The sequence below is a fragment of the Gossypium hirsutum genome, chromosome D01, assembly GCF_007990345.1.
Source record: "Gossypium hirsutum isolate 1008001.06 chromosome D01, Gossypium_hirsutum_v2.1, whole genome shotgun sequence".
Classification (NCBI taxonomy): Eukaryota; Viridiplantae; Streptophyta; class Magnoliopsida; order Malvales; family Malvaceae; genus Gossypium; species Gossypium hirsutum.
The window spans coordinates 36,979,118-36,986,919 of record NC_053437.1 but is presented as its reverse complement, the minus strand read 5'-3'; the positions used below and the strand labels follow the sequence as shown (position 1 = coordinate 36,986,919).

General features: G+C 30.1%; 1 pseudogene; it reads left to right on the top strand.

The window, feature by feature from the left end:
• Positions 1-4,391: 4,391 nt before the first annotated feature.
• Positions 4,392-6,960, top strand: LOC107956475 (probable xyloglucan endotransglucosylase/hydrolase protein 32; annotated as a pseudogene).
• Positions 6,961-7,802: the final 842 nt, after the last annotated feature.

The following is a 7,802-nucleotide window of genomic DNA, read 5'->3' as shown; positions in this document are numbered from 1 at the left end:
TCCATATTGCATCTAATTGGAGACATTCTACAATGGTCTTAATGCACATACGAGGATAGTGGTAGATTTTTCTATGAATAGAATAATACTTTCTAAGTCTTATATAATGAGGCTTATGAGATTATTGAGAGAATTGCTAGTAACAATTACCAATGGCAAACCAACCAAGCCACCATAGGAGGTAGAGTTGTAGGAGTACATGAAGTTGATGGGCTTACATCCCTTTGAGCTCATGTATCCTCTATGTCCTTAATGCTTAAGAATCTTACTAGTAACGGTTTCATTAATAATCTGATAGGACAACAACCTAGCCAATTTGAAAACATCTCTTGTGTTTTCTGTAGAGATGGACACATGTTCAAAAAATTTCCATCAAACCCAAAGTCCATCTATTACGTGGGAAATCTGAATCAAAGAAATCTGGGAAAGGAACATTGCAAAGTAGTCAATTTTCAGACAGGAAAAACTTTAGAGCCTAGTGTTTTCGAAATCGAAGATGAGCCCACTAAAGATCAAGAAAAAGATGAGGTTCAACCAACTATTGAAACTCTTTTGTTACAGAAACCAGAATAAAAAAAAACTCTTAAGAGGTAATCTCTAACTTGATCAATTATGATAAACTAACACCTATGTTAGATGTAGAAAAACTGCCACAGAAGAAAGATTATCTAGCACAAGTTAAGAATCCTCCACCACCCTTATTGGATTTAGTGCCCTAAGTGTACTTTCATCTAAGTACACTTGTACTTTTTTCGAACTAATTGGTTAATAAAATTATTCATAAATTATATTAATATACTTTGTATTATTTTCCTTAAATAATTTTTGCACATAAAGAAAAATAGAATCAAATATTGCTCATTGGTTGTCTATTGTTTAAATTGATACTAAGCGGTATTACATGGTCGGATCGCAGTACGAAAAGAAAACTTGTATTAGTAGAAGAACCTAAACATGTCATTAGTCTAATCATAAGTGATCAAACCGATCGAAAGACTAATATGTCGTCTATCAAGTCCAACTGGGGAGATGCCTTGTCTTGGGTATCAGAGCGAACGACTACCAAAAGATAGAGATATAGATGTGACTGGCTAGACTGACAATACATCGGGCAGGACCAAGCAAAATAGATTCTAAATTTGTTTATGGATTTATTCACTTGTGACATTCATTGTGTGGCATACCTAAATCCTAAGTGGACGGCGGACTATGTATGCGTGACTCATACACTTTGATATAAGTAAAAGCCTAAGTTCAAATAGTTAAGGAATTATAAGCTGATGTGTTGGGCGTACGACTTCTGTAGTATCATCATTCACAATAGTGGAATTCATAGCCTAAAACATGGGTGAATGATATGCTCTCATTGGCATTACATGGTTGTTGAAAAGTAAACGTGGCCACAGGTCGTCCATCTTTGTGATGGATGACTTAATCACTATTTGATAGCGTTGAATTTTCATATTGGTAGAATGGATATTATCCCAAAAAGATCAATGATAGCCCTCACACACTGATTACAAGGTCATTGGACGAGCACTGGGTAGTTGTTTTTGTAATTGTATGTTGCTGGGGAAAGCTTAGTCACGATACTATAGTGAAATGACTTCGTAAATAAATGATTTTATAATTAATAGGGGAAATTGAAACTTAATTATAAATCATTTGAGCCTCAACTACATATGTCTGATAAGTCTCTCCGCTAGCTCGTTGAAACCAGAAATAAATTGCATGTTTTGAATAGAAATGAGTAGAATGAATAAAAAAGGAGAAATGATAAACATTCAAGAATGATTATGGTTTCCTCTAAAATGGAGAAATAAAATCATTTGGAAATGAATGTATGTTTCCAAAAATGGAAATTTAAATCTCATATGGATTACTTAAAATTGATCAAAAGAATGAGCTTATGTTTTTGGATTATTTTGATGCCCAAAAATGATAATAAACCATTCGATCATAGTGAATATGTTGAGTTGTGAAATACTGAACATAGTTTCTCAAAAATTTAATAGGGGCAAAATTGTCAAAATTTACCAGGGGTAAAATAGTCAAAATTTTGTTGGGGATAAAATAGGGATGAGAAAATTATTTTATATATAAATATTAAATTTTATTTTGGGAAATAGAAAAACTGAATCGAGTTGGATCACATGATAGAGTACTAGGTCAAAAAGGCCCAAAAAGTACTCATAATTGGATTCGATGTAAGAGAAGCCCAAAACCCCTCACGCAACATAAAGGGAGCGGCAACCCTAATAGGAATACTAGGGTGTGTCGTTGACCCCTCTCTTACTCTAAGTAGGAAGTTTTTTTTTTAATTTGAAATAAACCAGTACAATTGAGTAAAGGTTCTACTTTCTACTTCTATAAATAGATGGCACCAATAGAGCTATTTACACAATTTTAGAGATATGGTTATTCTGCCAAAAAATAGAGAGAATTAATTCTTAAATATTAAATATATTTTTTCCAGAATAACAATTGTACCGATTTCTATAAAGAAGAGAGAAATTTTCGTGTTCACCCTAAAAAGAAAAAGAAAACTTTTTCTAGTTCTGTGTTTTGATTCAAATGGTTCGAACCCACAATCGAAGTAGTTCGTGGTATGAGAATAGCAGAGAAGATCGTTTGGTTGAAACCTGAAAAATATCAATGATCTACTTACACAAAAACACAGGTACGATTTCGGTCTAAGGTTTATTATTATAAATGTCACAAACTGGGTTAGTTTTTAAAATTTTAATATTTTGCTCTGAAAAAAAACTATTTTCAAACTGGGTTTTTTCCAACAATTCGTATCAGAGCCAAGATGTGCTATGTTTATAGTGTAAACTGAGACTGAATCTCTCTCTTCATCTTGTTTGATTAATATTGGATAAGATGTGACATTCTTGTAATTATTCACATGTTTAGGGGAATGTATGTGAATGAATGCAATATTATATATATTTGTTATATAATTATTTTTTTTCAAGGTTATGGTTCTTAGGGAATAGACCGTAAACTATCATCTCCACGTAGGATTGTTTCTATTTTTAGAATTCTTATGAGCCGGAAACGAACATAAGACATAAATGTAATTTTTCCAAAAGGGAGTCCATAACGAGGAGAAGATGGAGCAATGGTGGTTACATTTTTATTGACGTTTACATTTATCCTCCTGTCTAAAGTTGAAAAAAGATTATGAATAATTCTAAGCATTATATAAAAAAATTTAGCATTTAATATTTTCATCCAAGTCGTAGCTAACAATATTTAAAAATGTTAGAATCTTATTATTAATTTCTCTATTTTTTATTTTTTAATATTTTAATTATCAATATATTTAATATATTTAATCATGTTTAAAAATTAAAATAATATTATTTATATTTTATTAATAAATTAAAAATAAACACATAAAATTACATTTAATAAGTGTGATACTAAAAACTTAAAGCAATATTGTTGTTTAAAAAAATTCAACCGTGCTAAGTACATATATTGCAAATGCTATACTATCAAAGCCTCGTTTCACAATTGCTTTCTCTCTCACCCAAGTCACACCACAACATTTAAAAACTATTTTCAAACAATTAGTATCTGAGTCAAGATGTGCTATATTTATAATATAAACCGAGGCTGAATCTCTCTTTTCATTTTGTTTGTTTAATTTGATAAAATATGACATTCTTATAAATATTCGCATGTTTAGGGGAATGTATGCAAATGAATGCAATATTATATATATTTGTTATATAATTATTTTTTTCCAAGGTTATGGTTCTTAGAGAATAGACTGTGAACTATTATCTCCACGTAGGATTGTTTATATATTTAGAATTCTTGTGAGCCGGAAACGAACATAAGACATAAATGTAATTTTTCCAAAACGGAGTCCATAATGAAAAGAAGATAGAGTGATGGTGGTTACATTTTTATTAACATTTACATTTATCCTCCTGTCTAAAGTTGAAAAAAATTATGAATAATTCTAAGTATTATATAAAAAAATTTCAACATTTAATATTTTCATCCAAGTTGTAACTAACAATATTTAAAAATGTTAGAATCTTATTATTAATTTTTATATTTTTTTAATATTTTAATAATCAAAATATTTAATATATTTTAATCATGTTTAAAAATTAAAATACTATTATTTATTTTTATTAATAACTTAAAAAATAAACACATAAAATTACATTTAATGAGTGTGATACTAAAAACTTATTTATTAAAAAAGTATATTAAGAAATAAAATAATAAAAGCAATATTGTTGTTTCAAAAAATTCAACCGTGATGAGTATATATATATTGCAAATGCTATACTATTCAAAGCCTTGTTTCACAATTGCTTTCTCTCTCACCCAAGTCACACCACAGCATTTAGACACTTTGTTTCTTCATGCCTCTCTTCCTCTCACTTCTTCTCATTTTATGGTTTCCTTCAACCAATGCTGATTGGCCACCTTCTCTTGGCTACTGGCCAAGTTCTAAATTAAGGCCTATGAGCTTTTATAGCGGCTTTAGAAACCTTTGGGGTCCCAACCATCAAACCGTAGACCAAAGTTCATTGACAATATGGCTTGATAGAACCTCAGGTCTTATTTCATCTCATTCTTTTTTGTTATATGGTGTTAAATTTATATTTATCCTTTTCCCCCTAATTTTATTGTTTTTTTAGAAAAGAAAGTGGATTTAAGTCTGTTTGTCCTTTTCATTCGAGTTAGTTTGGTGCCTCCATTAAGCTTCAATCTGGTCACACTGCAGGGGTCATAACAGCTTTTTTATGTAAATTTTCTCTATTTTTAATTTGATAATCAATAAGTTTATAAAGCTGCTTGAAATTCTCTCGCCCTTTCTGAGACTTACTTGGAGAAGTTATTAGAATTTTTGTCTATCACTTAGATAACACAAGTTCAATATCTATCATTTTTACTCCTCCCCCGATATAATAATAATAAGGTAAATTGTACCCAATGTCACTAAATTATTGGTAATTTTATGTTTTAATTACTTAACTTCAAAAAGTTACAAAATGGTCACTAAATTATTTGAAAGTTTTTATTTAAATCATTGGACTGTTAAAATTGACGTTGTATGACCTTCTCTGTTTGCAATGTCTACACCAATCAAAAGCTCTTATTCCCTTCTATTCTATAGTTTAATATTTGTTTTCCATGAAATAGTTTTGAATGTTATGAATTTGTGAGCCAAAAATCAAATAGCTGTCTTCTATGATCTCCAGCATTAATCGACAGATCGATTAGATCTAAGGTATGTTCTTCTACTTGGCATGGATACTGATGCATAGTACAACCATCGAATCATTGCTTAAGCTTACTAGTGACTTAAGTAAAAACTTTCAAATAGTTTAGTGACCATTTTGTAATTTTTTGAAGTTGAGTAACCAAAATATATACTTACTAATAGTTTAGTGACATTCGGAGTAGTTTACTTATAATAATAAAAGAAACTTTCTCTCTATATATATTATATCAATTTATTTTTCTAGGCTAGAAAAAATTAATTCTAATCAATTTAATTGATAGTCTTTGATCAAGTTAATCACAATAGTTGATTCGATTTAAAGTAGGCTGCTAAATAGATTAAGTTGATTTATTTTGGCTATAAATTTTTATAATCATATCGTTGGATTTAACGCCTTTTATTATATATTTTTATTTTTAAAAAATATATTTAAAATATATAACTCTTTTTTAAAAAACCGAAATATCTTTTATACTTGAAGGGAATAAGAGAACAGTGAAAATAAAATTAAAATAATCGATTTAATAAACTTAACGGATCAAATAGACCAATAAATTGTTCAGCTAGACAGATTGATTAATCAATTAAAATATGAAGCAAATTGCTTAAGTAGGTTTTTATTTATTTATCAACCAAATCAACCGATTGTTGTCTCCTACGATTTCCCTATTGGGCTCTAAAGGACAAATGATAATACAAATGGCAGCTATCAAACAATGAAGTTCATCCAGGATTCCATGATGAAGTGGATATGGAGTTCCTTGGGACTACATTTGGGAAACCTTACACTTTGCAAACCAATGTGTACATAAGAGGGAGTGGTGATGGAAAAATCATTGGAAGGGAAATGAAGTTTCATCTTTGGTTTGATCCTACGACAGACTTTCATCATTATATCATTCTTTGGAGTCCTAAGGAGGTCGTGTGAGTATAATTATTTTAAATGAACTTGTTTTTTTAGATTTATTTTTCAAGCATGATATTTTTATCTAAACCTTTTAAAGTATTTATATTTGAGGCTTCCGCTAAGTTGGCAAACGTCTTTACCAACATTTTGGTGATTTGAGGGTTTTTTCCTAAGTTGGCAAAGATGTTTGTATATATTCTATTCTGTTAATTGATCTGATATTTGTATCAGATTCCTAGTGGATGATGTGCCCATAAGGAGGTATCCAAGGAAAAGTGATGCAACATTTCCTCTGAGGCCAATGTGGGTGAATGGTTCAATATGGGATGCCTCATCATGGGCGACTGAAGATGGAAAATACAAAGCTGATTACAGATATCAACCATTCGTTGCAAAGTACACCAATTTCAAAGCAGGTGGTTGCTCTGCCTACGCGCCGGCTTGGTGCTGCCCAGTGTCCGCTTCACCTTTCCGGGCCGGCGGATTAACAATGCAACAATATAGAGCTATGAGATGGGTTCAAAGATACCATACGGTGTATGACTATTGCAGGGACCCCAAAAGGAGCCATGCCTTAACCCCAGAGTGTTGGAGCGAGTCAAAGTACCTTACTAACAGTTGGATCAAACACTTTTTTCAACTTCTCTGTGATTAGTGAAAGAAATTTACTGTTTTTCCACTTGTTTTCCTTTGGTATCTTGAAATGGATCCCACTTCATGCAAGGTTTAGTTGAGCGTCCAAGGCTCCACAATAGAAAAAAAGGGAAAGAAATACGAAAGAGTTTCTGTATTTTTGTTGTTGTTGTTTCGGTTGTCATTTTCTCAATAAAAGCAAAAAATACACTTTTAAGAAAAATAGTACATCTACATCAAAACATATGCATATATGTAATTGACATTTATTTTATCGAGTTTAGAAGTTGTGAGTTTCATTGCTTATTTTTTCAAACTGCAATTTTTATTATCGTAAATATAGGGATCGAGTTGAATCGTGGTATAATTTTTTTATTTTATTATTATTTTTATATTTTATTTTGGCTTTGTTGAATTCATTTACTTTATTATCTTTTATTTAAATGGTCTAAACTAGAATCAAAACATAATTACGTGAGACATAATCATATAAAATAAGGTAGGATGAAAATTTTATTTTGGCGTTTAGAGATGAACCCATGATGTGTTGAAGATCGGCAAGATTCTTTCTCTTAAATTTAATTGTGGTTATCAATGAGACAAGTCACATTATTTGGTTATTTATAGTGTTAATGTATTTATTGATGGAAAAAGAGAGCTAGTCAAGTTAACTTGATTTGGACTATCTCATTAAGGAGGGTCCTACACTTTTCATATCATGCTAAATAATATTATCTTTAAATTGAGACAAATTTAGGTATGGATCAGTTCAATTTATCAGTTTTCTTGATTTGATCTATTTTCACAAACAAAAAATCATTGACATTAAAAATATATTCTGTGACAGATCTAAATTTACTATTTATTTAATATTTTTTAAACATATTTTTAATAACATTTTTATGTTTTTTGAGCAAATTATAAATTAAATTAAATTAAATTTTTAACTCATAGAACTGTGATAAAAATTTAGATTAAATTGGTCAAAATGCCGGTGTTTAAAGA